The sequence below is a fragment of the Schistocerca americana genome, chromosome 3 (genome assembly GCF_021461395.2).
Source record: "Schistocerca americana isolate TAMUIC-IGC-003095 chromosome 3, iqSchAmer2.1, whole genome shotgun sequence".
NCBI lineage: Eukaryota > Metazoa > Arthropoda > Insecta > Orthoptera > Acrididae > Schistocerca > Schistocerca americana.
In genome coordinates, this window is record NC_060121.1 from 409,331,038 (window position 1) to 409,343,522 (window position 12,485).

A 12,485-nucleotide genomic window follows, 5' to 3' on the forward strand; every position below is an offset into this window, starting at 1 on the left:
CACAGAAATACAACAGACATGTCGTATGATTGGGTAAGCTTTTTCTCCCATGAAAATGATAAAACTACAGAAATATCTTAACTCTCTGATACAACACTGAAGAGCGTTTGAGTCTTGCAACAACTTGAGTCCAGCACCAAATATTTTGTAATTTGAATGAAACGTCATGTTCCACAGTAAAAATAAAAGGAATTTTTACTTTGATTTAATTTTTACGTTTAACACATACTGCTAGGTCTGATGATGTTGGCATGTGCTTTAAAAAAAATACGATTTTTTCTTTTCAGAGTTCTTGATAGATATGCTATAGTTCGATAGTTCTCTGTACAAAATTTGAACAGTTCTGCCGAATTCAGGAAAAAATAAAGAAAACCCTAAAGATTTCTCTGTGCAGATAATAATTTATGAGACAATTGCAATAATGAGGGACACATTTTCATTAAAAAATCTTACAACAATTCTGGATAGCATCCAAATAGTTCTACCGAAAATGGTCAGTTAAACCCTTGTGTGTATTGTGTATGTATTGCCGGGTACCTAGAAACGACGGAGAGGCTTCGCCCCTCAGTGGGTCACAATCCCTCAACAGTCCGCCCACCTCACCGCCACCCCACACCGAACACAGGGGTATTGTGCGGTTCGGTCCCGAGTGGCACATTTTATTAATTACTCAAAAAGCAACCTTTCAGCATGGATTGTTGTCTAACTCACTAATAATGTGAAATACGTTAATTCCTGTAGTATGAAGTCAACTTCATTTACTAGTTCCTTATTTCACCTGTTCTATCTGCGTTACCGGCATCTGTAGTACTCCGGAGAAGCAAGAAATTTAAACACAGCAAACTGAATGCTGTAACACTGTCTTCAAAGAAGAAGAGGCGGTAAATAACTTCAAGGCTCGAAAAACTATCATCTAATAATCCAATATTATATGTTACACATTTTTCGTGTCTACAAAAACTCATAAGCCTGATTGTCTGGAGTATCCGTTGCTGTGCGCAGATTTGCTCAGAGACACGCTCCCGGGCGAACTCACTATTGTTGCGGCTCTTGTGCGGCGCCAGCAAATTTCCATCGTAATTATTATTCCTCAAATTATCGATCAATCAGTAAAAGAGGAACCGGGGAATAAAAAAATAGTCATTGTGATGTTAGCTGTTACAGCCTATGGGGGAAAGTTATCCCCTTAATGTTATTCTGAAGAAAAACACCATGCCCACAGAAAACTATCCTATGCGCTTACTGAATCACTTCCCAAAGATGGATGACAACGCAACTGATGGTTGTCTGCTGTTTGTAATTGCAGGCCTGGGACACTGCTTGCTAAGAGAGCCATGCTAGTTTTGGGTGCTTTGAAGAGACATCTAACAGCTGAAGTAAAAGATAACTTTTTGCACTTACTACACATATCGTAATGCCTGGAGGAATGACTTCAAAATTACAGGTACTAGGTGTGGACGTACACAAACCGTTCACGGACAGCCTCCGAAAAATGAATTAGAGATTGGCTCCTGGTAGAATACCACGTCCTTACAACATATGATAAGATGAAGCCCCCAGTTCCCCTTTTGTTCAACTGAATTCTTCCTTCACAGTCCTCAATATCATGAGTTCATCATCAAGGGGATCAAGAAATGCTGCATGTCAAATGTGCAGAATGGTAGTGAGGATGACATACTGTGGGAAGAGAGTGATGAAGAGTAAACAAGACAAAATATGTTGCCAATGTGTTGTATCAGTCATCTTGATGTTGAAGCTCTTTTGTCTGTGTTTGCTTTAACAATAACGTATGTTTTGAGTAGGGTCCGCCTTTAGCAAAACACAATTTTGTTTTTTGTCCCAGACACATTTCACTGCATTTGCAGAATCATCAGTTTGTTTATTATTATTATAGCTGTTAAACATAAGGGATGTTCTTCACTGTTTAAATACATATAAATGAAGGGGCGAGAATGATATAGCCCAAAGCCACACTTTTCTCAAAATACGTTTTTTGTATTAGTTTAACTTCTACTCAACAGAGGAAGCTGCTGAGTAAATATTTTAACTTCCCCTCACTAGATGGTAGAGCAGTTCACACTTGTTGTTCTCATACTGTGAGGAAGCAGTCTTTTTCGCGTCTGAAACAACCCAAAGCCACAGTACAATGGCACTTCCAAAGAAGAAGGTACTTCCATGCATAAGCGAAAAAGAAGATTCAGATACAGAAATGGCTAGTTCTGAAGACGATTTTTCGTCCAGTGGCAGCAGTTATTGTCCCTCTGATGAATTTTCATCTGAAAATAAAATGGTAAGTCTAAAATACTTACTTTTTTAAACATTTAAAATATTGAGGCTTAATTCTGTATCAAAGTGAAATATTATTCCGCTAATTAAAATATGTACATGTGAATCATGAACAAATTTTACTTCTCCTATTAATTACTGCATTATTGGTAATAATTTAAATATTATAAGACTATTTGTACATATTAACATTTGGTATATGTGTTAAAGTGGCTTTAGTCTTTCTCATTCTGAATACTTTATTTGGCTTAGGATGCTGATGAATGTGAAAGGTCTCCTTTAGTATCACTTGCTAAAGAACCTAAAGGCAGAAAAAACAGGAGAAATATGAGCAATCGGAAAACTGATAAATGCAAACGTCGTAGAAATTTTTGCAGAAAGTACATATCTGATAAAACAGGACAAATTGTTGGTGCTAAAATTCTTGGTCCTGGATGTAAATGTTAAAAGGAAAGGGTTGGAGCAAAACTCATGAATGTGTAGAGCAGATATTCAACTCTTTTTGGGGTATGGGTGATTTCAATTGCCAAAATAATTACCTTCTGAGAAATATTAGATGCAACAAGTGCAAAGAAGGTATCTGTGATTAATGATAATTCGAAATTGATTTTTATATCATTTACTTTTTATAAATAAAATATTATTTTGATTAATAAATTTCAATTTTTAAGGTACCCAAAGAAAAGGAAAAGCACAATTTCATGGCGAATGGTCACTTTTTCGTACCAGGTTAAGGTTAATGGCTGTAATATTTTGGTATGCAGAGAAGCATTTTTCAGTGTGCATGGGCTTCAGAACAATCAAGGACGTCTTAAGAACTTACAAAAATACTTGCGTGAGGGACACTCCACTTCTCCAAAAGACAGAAGAGGTATTTAATGATTAAACCAATGTCGCTTCCAAGGAAAACCGTATTTTGTTCTGTTGTGCTTATTTATCCAGTGTTTTTCTTTACATATCATATTCAGACACAAATTCACTAAATTTGTCTGACCTGGACATTTACCTTTAAAATCACTTTTTCTTTTTCTTTGTTTCCAGGAAAAAAAGGGAACCCATCAAGGAAAATTTCACAAGAAGCAGTTCAGACAGTTCACAATTTCATAAATAATATACCTAAGTATGCCAGTCACTACAGCCGCTCACAGAACCCCAATAAAGTGTACTTTGACCATGACATGTCCATTTCTTCATTATATCAAGAACATTATTTGAAATATTGTGAACAAAAAAATGCAGCACAAGTAAAAGTTTCGAAATGTCGAGATATATTTAACCAAGATTTTAATATTGGTTTTAAATTGCCTCGTTCAGACACATATCATTTATGTGACGAATTTCAAATTCAAATAAAAAATGACCAGTTGACCAACTCTGAAGATATTATTACAAGATTAAAAATTGAAAGGGACCTACTTCATGCCAAAGCATCTGCTGGACAAAATATGATTACACAGCTTTCCAAATTAGCTAAGGAAAATCCTGAGGAATATCTTACAATATCCTTTGATCTACAACAAACCTTTCCAACACCAAGGCTTACATCTGAGCCTGCATTCTATAAGAGGAAGTCGTGGACGTACAATTTTGGTATTCATGATTGCGTGTCTAAAAAGGGACATGTGATCGTGTGGAGTGAAGATGAAGCAAAGCGTGGCTCTGATGAGATAGGAAGCTGTCTGATAAAATTCTTAGAAATACAAAAGTCTCAGGCAAACATTCTTCACATTATTAGTGATAATTACAGAGGCCAAGGCCAAGGCCAAAATTGGGCAACTGTTGCGCTAGAGAGATCACTAGTGTGTACAGGAAAATTTAAAGCCGTTGAACATTGTTTTCCACAAGTTGGACACACTCGACCGCCCTGTGACCGAGATTTCGGTCGAATTGAGAAGCACGTTAAGAACAGAAACCCCACTGTATACACCACTCATGATTGGGTTACAGTCATTAAAGAATTGTGCAAGAATAATCCAATTACAGTCGTTAAAATGAAGCAAGCAGACTTTATAGATCTGACACCCCTGGAGAAAAATATTGCAAAAAAGGACAAACATGACGATGGATCTCAGTTCCGATTTTCTGAAGCGACAGCTTTTCGTTTTGATGAAGGAATGCCATCACATTTAAAAGTGAAGTATCAGTACACTGAATCTGAAGAATTCAGAACTGTAAATATCACTAAAAAAGGACGAGCACATCAGAAGAGTAATCCGTTCCAGCTCTCATGGAAATACTTAAAGCCCATTCCAATTTGTGACAAAAAACTCAAAGATGTTATGTCATTAATGCCATACATACCAGATGTTTCGAAAGGATACTTCAACAGTCTGAGTGAATCAAAGGAACAAAGTGATGAAAATGAAACAGAGGTGATAGATATTGGCTATATCGTGTGAAACACTGTAGTGACTATCATTGTAAGTTATGTAGTATATTGATGTACAAATTTTTGTAAACTTTGTGTAAAGTTAGTATGAGACAGGCCAAAGCTCAATGTTGTGTCACCCAGGGATAAAATACTTATTTATTAACAATGTTTAACTTTGTTCACAATATAACTATGCAAACATGTATATTAACACATTAGAGAAATAAACTAGTTCTGTTAAAAAACCCGAAAAGTTGAAATATGATTTATGGATTTATTCGAAGTATTAAAACGTTCCCCTGAAAAATTTACATTTTGTGGCTTTGGATTATGTCATTCTCACCCCTTCAAATATTAGTTTCTAAATCCCAATTACAGCAATTATCAAAACACAATTTTGTTTTTTTGTCCCAGACATGGTTTACTGCAGTTGCAGCATCATCAGTTTCTTTTTTATTATTATGGCTGTTAAACATAAGGAATGTTCTTTACTGTATAAATACTTATAAATATTAGTTTCAGAATCGTAATTACAGGTTTTTGAAGAGCACATACCTTCTTACCACATGGTGTGGTTTTCCTGCTGTAAAGAAAAACAGTCACTGTAAAAACGTAATACAGCAGGAAAACCACACTAATATTTATATTTATTTAAACAGTAAAGAACATTCCTTATGTTTAACAGCTATAATAACAAAAAACACTGATGATGCTGCAACTGCAGTGAAACATTACTGGGACAAAAAACAAAATTTTGTTTTGCTAAAGGCGGACACCACTCAAAACATATATTAGTGTTGTATCAAATTTTACGATAAATGTTTGCTACATACTTACTACTTACATGTAGGTGCAAATAAATTTTTGGTAATTTTTCTCCTCTCAGTGTGCGACTTACTTTTGTCAACAATCTTTTTTTTATTTCTTCCTAAAATTTAGTGGAGCAGATTATATTCGGGCTAATACGGTCTTTACAACAATGTTACATGACGTTGACGACTCTGTCAATCGCACAATTTACAATGTTAGTTTAGGAACTAGGTATAGAGGTTAGACATCTTCATTTACAGGCTACTGTGAAGAATCTATCATAAGAAATTTGTTACATCACATTATTTAAACATTGTCTTGTTTTATAAGAAACAACCAGTTCATTCCTAGAGGAATCTTTATGTATTTTTGTCTGTTGGTTCTGAATCACTATTCAGTGTAGTGACTGTTTTAATTTTTAATTCAGGCGATTGAGGCAACAGAACGGGGGACTGGAACCACATACGATATTTCAGTTTTTGTAAAGTCACGCACGGGATGTGGTTATCCACCACCTGATATAAACATAAAAAATTCTGAAAGAATTCAGTAATCCGGTTGAGAGCTTTGATTTCTGAAGCTGCATTGGACCATGCTTGGACATACATAGCGGAAAGTTTCACTTCTCACACTGTATGACAGTTCAGTACACATTTAACTTACACATCGCAAATTGTAAAAGTAAAGCATTAATGTTGGTTTGACAGATGACAATTTATTTCCAGTTATTTCACACTAGTAGAGACCACATAAATATATATAATTTTTGTAAATGTACTGACAATCAAGACATTGTACTTTCTATCACTACGAGCTTCTCTTGAAAGTGATTCACGACTGATGTTGCCTGTGCTGGGATGTAACTGGTTCCATCATTCTTACTTCTTTGTAGTCCTCGTGGTCACTCGCCTGCCACTCAGCTGATGTGATGCTTTCTGAGCAAACATGCAGCCCGGGAAATCTAAGAAAACTACTTAACTACATTATATAATCAATGAATTTATCATGCAGATATAATATTTTTGCATACTTCATATTTTTCATGAAATTTATCTACAATCCATACAACACACAAATAAAGGAAGAAAAGTCAACGAGTGAAACTGATGGTTCCCAAAAAGTAACAATCACCAGTGAATGAATGAGTTCGCCAGTCTCTATAAACAGCAATGCAAAATTGTGATATTAGCTTTTTTTGTGGAATTCTACAGAACTACTCAAATTTTGTACAGAGGACTCTAGAATTATAGCATATGTAGGTTCTTTAAATGGCCTACACATAAAAATAAATATTTGTAATAATTCTTATTCGTGCCATCCCAGTGCGGCAAAGATATCTGAGTAAGATAACAGAAAATTAAAGGTTATATTAGTACTGGAACAACGTTCGAACTACCCTAAATTACCGTTATCCAAGATAGCAACGATGACGTCATCCAAGATGGCGGCTGTGACGTCAATCAAGATGGTGCATTTTGGCGGGAAGTTTGAATTTTGGCGGAAAAGTGCCACGCCCCCCTCCCTCTAGAAAAATGGCGCGAAGTTCAAATTCCAGTAGGATAATGCACCACACCCCTGTTATCTCTACTAAGCAAAGAAAATGCCGGAAAGATAGCTCACTTGGCTTACCTCCACTAACCTAAGTCACCCGACCGCCACTTCCTCCTAAGAACTGGCGCCAAGTTTGTTTGAATTTTGGTAGTAAACAGAGCTCACTTGGGGTTTCGCTACCAACCTAAGAAAATTGTGGGAAAGAAAGAACACTTGTACTAAGCTCAGCTACCCGACCGCCGCCTCCTCCTAGGAACTGGCGCCATGTTTGCATTCTGCCAGTAAAGAAAGGTCACCTGGGCTTTCGCAACCAACCTAAGAAAATTGTTGCAAACGAAGCTCACCTCCACTAGCCTGTCACCCAACCACCATTCGCTACCAGCTTAAGACAATTGTTGCAAACGAAGCTCACCCGCACTAACCTAAGTCACCCAATGGCCACCTCTTCCTAGAGGTTTGTGGTAAAAGGACCCAGCCTGCACTAGGCTGATGGAGAAACGAAGGAGTGTACTTTATCAATTTTGGAGCAGTTTATTTAGGGGTGGAGTATATTTATCATAGAACACACGCTCTGACATGCTCCACAGCATACGGACCTGCAAACTACTCCTACATAACTCTTGTATAAGGCTCTACACACACGCTTACTAATTGTAAACAGTCAAAAATAACGCTATTTTGTACTGATATTAGGTATTGGTTGCGAGTCTGTGAGCTGTGCAACATGACCCCACAAATATCAGGTTGCGTGTTTTGTATCAGTGTGATAGATATACTCCATCCCTAAATAAGTTGTTTCAAAGTAAATAGAGTGCAATCCTTCCTTACTCTCCCCAGCAGCCCAGAGCAGGCTGAGTCATTTTCAAGCCGTTTTCCCCCCACCATCTTGGATTAGGTCACAGGAGGGAAGAAAGCATCATCTGGTGACAGTACTGTGTACTAGGACAGTTGGACTCTAAATCTCATGGTGGAGAGACTGTCTGCAAAATAAAGACTTATGTCCAGAGTCGTTTGCCCACCATTTACCCCTACCATCTTGGATTACGTCATGAAACGGACGATAGCGTCCTCTGCTGGTGGCACTGAGTGCTAGACCTCGTGGAGAACACCCTGTTTGACGCTATTATTGATAACTGTATTTGCGTCATCACCTGACGTCACGGTAGCGCTCTCGGGTGGCTACAATATGAACTAAGCCAGTTGGGCTCTGGAGCCCGTGGTGAACACACTGGGTGACGTGTGACGTCATCTTAGATTATGGTACTTGCATCATCACCTGACGTCACTACAGCGTTCTCTAGTGGCATCGATATGAACTAAGCCAGTTGGGCTCTGGACTCAGTGGCGAATACACTGGGTGGTGATGCTGCCTCTAATTTTTAAATAAAGACTGGTGTATGATTTCGACAGTTGACGATTAGTATGTTTGCATGGTCTTTCAGATGGATTATGATTTTGACAATTTAAGAATTTGTTTGGCTCTCTAGACATAAATGTATTGCATTATTTACGAGTGGCTTGCATGTCTAAACACTGTGCAGTGCATTATTTTTGATTGTTTACAATTAGCAAGCGTGTGTGTAGAGTGTAACGTTCCCTGGCAAACTCACACTATTAATAAACAAAAATTTAATTGTACCATATACGCAGCTACGAAGCAATTTGTATATACTGTAATTATTTAACAAAAAATATTATTTAATTTTGTGTAAAAGACATTCGTTATTATTGTAATATTTTCTGTAGTAATATTCTCGATGTATTTATGATTGTAATATTTCTATACTAATAATGTAATTGCGAAATGTGTCAATATCTGCGATAACAAAAATGTAAAATTCAGCCACAGAGGAAAATAATGTTGTAAGATTACAAAGAGATGTTAATGGTCAGCAGTAATATAAAAACCACCACGTAGTGTGTATTCTTTGTCGTCTCCCGGTAGAGCTGAAGGTGAGAGCAAGCTGTGACGTAGCATTTTATGAACGGGTAGACTTCTTCTGTCTGTATCTAGATTTAGCCGCCATTAGAGGAGAAATTACAAACTAATGTAAGTTGAATTATTGCTGTGGTATAAATATATTATAATTTTATCAAAAGTGTGTATTATTAATGTAAATTAGCTTGCCCATGTCATCTATAATATTTCTTTAAAGAATTTTCAGCGTTTTTAGCGGTGTTGCTGGGCTGCGCCGCGACCGAACGATTTGCAGCGGCGGCACATTTAAAAAATTGTTCCGCTAAGAAAAATTAACCAAACTCGTAAATCGGGAGCAGATAAAAATTAGCAGTGAATTAAGAAAATGTTTTTTCTTTTACAGCGATCCTGAGACTGACGGAGTTATTTACTAGTTTCACATTTGTGCATTCATAGGCGGATAGTTAACGTTGGAATTTAACAATGTTGGTTCTTTCAAATAACTTAAATGTATGTGTTTTATCGATGATAATTAAACGTCGGCTTGGCAATATTTAACCATTTTCTGCTAATAGAGACAGTCTTGTGTTCCATAGCTAACGCCGGGAAAGAATTCAGTAAATATTTTTAAAAAAACCCACTGCATTTAGAAAATGTGTGCCGAGGCCGAGTTATATAAAGGATTTAATTCTCAACTAAATTTTCTTAATCAGTTAATATGAATTCACATAATTTTAAACGTACTTAATTCTGTGTAAATGAATTTTTATTACCACACGTAAATAAGAGGTCCTACAACAAAGTTCGTACGTACAGAGGGAAAAAAAAAATCAAAAACGCTATTTTTTTAAAAAAAGGTAACTATTAATTAATTATTAATATTAATTTTTTTTAATATCATTAAATTGGCGCCCAACGTGGGGTTCGAATATGCAGTGGCCACAAAATACCCATGAGATAACTAGGGAATTATTGTAGTCGAACTTTGTTGGAGAACAACTAATATTTTTTCATGTATTGTATGTATTGCCTAACCAATATTGTGTGGTAATACCTGTATATGATTTTTTGCATGAGAACACTATATACCCAGAGGCAAGCTGAAGAAGAGAGCTCATTATATGGAAAAATTAATTACCTACCACAATACCAGGGGGCAGCTGCACACAAGATAGATCACCAAAAGGTAAAGCTACAGTGTAGTTGTCCTGTGGGTAGTAAAGTAGCCTCAGTGTAGTGTTCTCGGATCATTAGTGGTGTGCTTGTTGTTAGTGTTTTTTTTTAAATAACAGGACATTTAAGTAGTCATTGTAGTATATAATAAGTGTGTTTCAATAAATGACCATTTCTTCTGTGATTATGTCAATGAAACCTGAGTGTTAGGATATTTAGTTCAGATTTTGTTTCTTTTGTTGACTATGGTTAGATTGCGTAGTCAGAAAGATATAAACATGGATAATGAACAACAGTTAGCAAGCAGTGATAGCGAGGTAGAAAGTGGGGCACAAAGTAATGTTAGTGGCGTAGTTCAGGAAGTACAATGTGAGAATCTGGGGGCAGAAGGGCAAGAAATGTTGCCACTGCCAGCCGGTGATTCAGTTGAAAGTAGAAATACTGTGCCACCCACAAGCACTAGACACGGACCAGAGAGTGGTGAGGTGTCAGAAGTGCAATCATTAAAAGTTATGTTCGAACGCATGCTCAATTTCCAAGCTACGTTTGTGCATGAACAAGCAGAGCGTGACCAGAGATTGGTAGCTGAATTTGCACGTATGCAAGCAGAACGCGATAGAGAACGTGATGCTAAACAAGCAGAGCGTGATCGATGCCAGCATGAGAGAGACTTGCAGTTAATGCAATCTTTGGAAGCCATGCAAAGTGAGATTGTTAGTTTGAGACAAAACTATGAAACCATACCCAAAGCGGTGCAAGAACTGAGCGAAAGAGTAGATAATATCCAAGTGGCTAACGCCAGTATCGTGGGTGAAATCAGTGTACTGGCTAACAGGATGGAATAATTAGAAATTGACACAAGTCAAGTAATTGAGCAGAAAATGTCCGAACAAGTGCATAAAATTGAAAACCAATTTATAAAAAAAATAGACGAGACGGTGCACGCCGCAATTGAAGCCAAAGACGTGGGCTCCAATGCGGAAGTGCAGGACCTAAAAAAGGTGGTGCACACTGACATTCCGCTGTGGCAGCGGAATGTCAACCGTCGTCTTGCGGAGCTGGAAAACAGCTTGTTGCAAGGCGACGCCCAGGCGTGTGTCACGCCATCCAGGTCCAACAATGATAGGCATATAAATATAGCAGTGAAAAATTGCGACTGCGAGACAGAACGGGCAACCAATGTTAGAGAAACAAACAAATGTCACTCCAAAATAGTGATTGAAGAAAGCCTGATTAGAAACCGACAGTTTCAGATCTTTACAACGGAGAAGAAATCTGTTCACCCTGTATTGTTTATCAAGGGATTTAGAAACATTTTGCCTAGCGTTTGGAGTCATACACAGAAAATACAGTTCATTATGTCTTACATACAAGGAGATGCTGCATTATGGGCAACCGAAGCAGCTGACAGTTGCGACACATATGAGCAATTTGAAAAGGCATTCTTGGCCAAATATTGGTCAACATGTATTCAGGAGAGATTACGGAAAGAGGTATATAATCCAGAGCCGTATTCTCCAAGATTAGGCAATTTGCGAAAATATTTTGAGAAATATATTAATAAGACCCGTTACTGGGACGAGCAGATTTCATCCCGGGATTCGATCAGACTTTTGAAATCACACTTGCCGATACACGTAAAGGAAAAACTTATACACGTACCGGAGAACGACATGGAACATTTCTTGTCTGTTCTGGACTCAATTGACCTGATTCAGGAGGATGTTAAGGCAGCCTCTGAACAGGCTAGAAGTAACGGAAACGGTTACAGAAATTGTCGAAATAACACGCCTCCACCAAATAATGGAAACGGCGGAGGTAACAATAGGAGACAAGATTATGTACAAAACGGGAATAGAGGTAGAGACCGGAACGGCAATAGCCCGCCGGTGAATAATGACCGGAAAAGGAGGTCAGAGGACCGATAAGAAACAGGCCCACCAAGCAATAGTAGGTGGAAAAGTGCCAGGGGGCCGTGGAACACTAATACCTATAACGATGCAAACCGAACATGGCCACAGAATCAGAGGCCAAGTCCGGACCGGCAGAACAGTGAAAGATATGACAATAACCGACCGCCACCACAAAATGCGCCAATTGCGCAACCGTGGCGGCCGACGCAACACAACTTACACATAGTGGAGGTCAGCGTCACATAGCAGCCACACCCATCCACCAGTAATAATCCAACAAACTAGATTCAGCCGAGATACGCTGTCCATCGTCGGCTGAGGTTTGGAGTGAGAGCAGCCCGACACAGAACAAGATATCGGGAATCTGTATCCTCAGGTATAATGACGGGGTACAGATGGGACATGAATTAATAACTGAACCACCAACGTGCATAAAGGAACACAAAGACAAAGTACAAGCGAT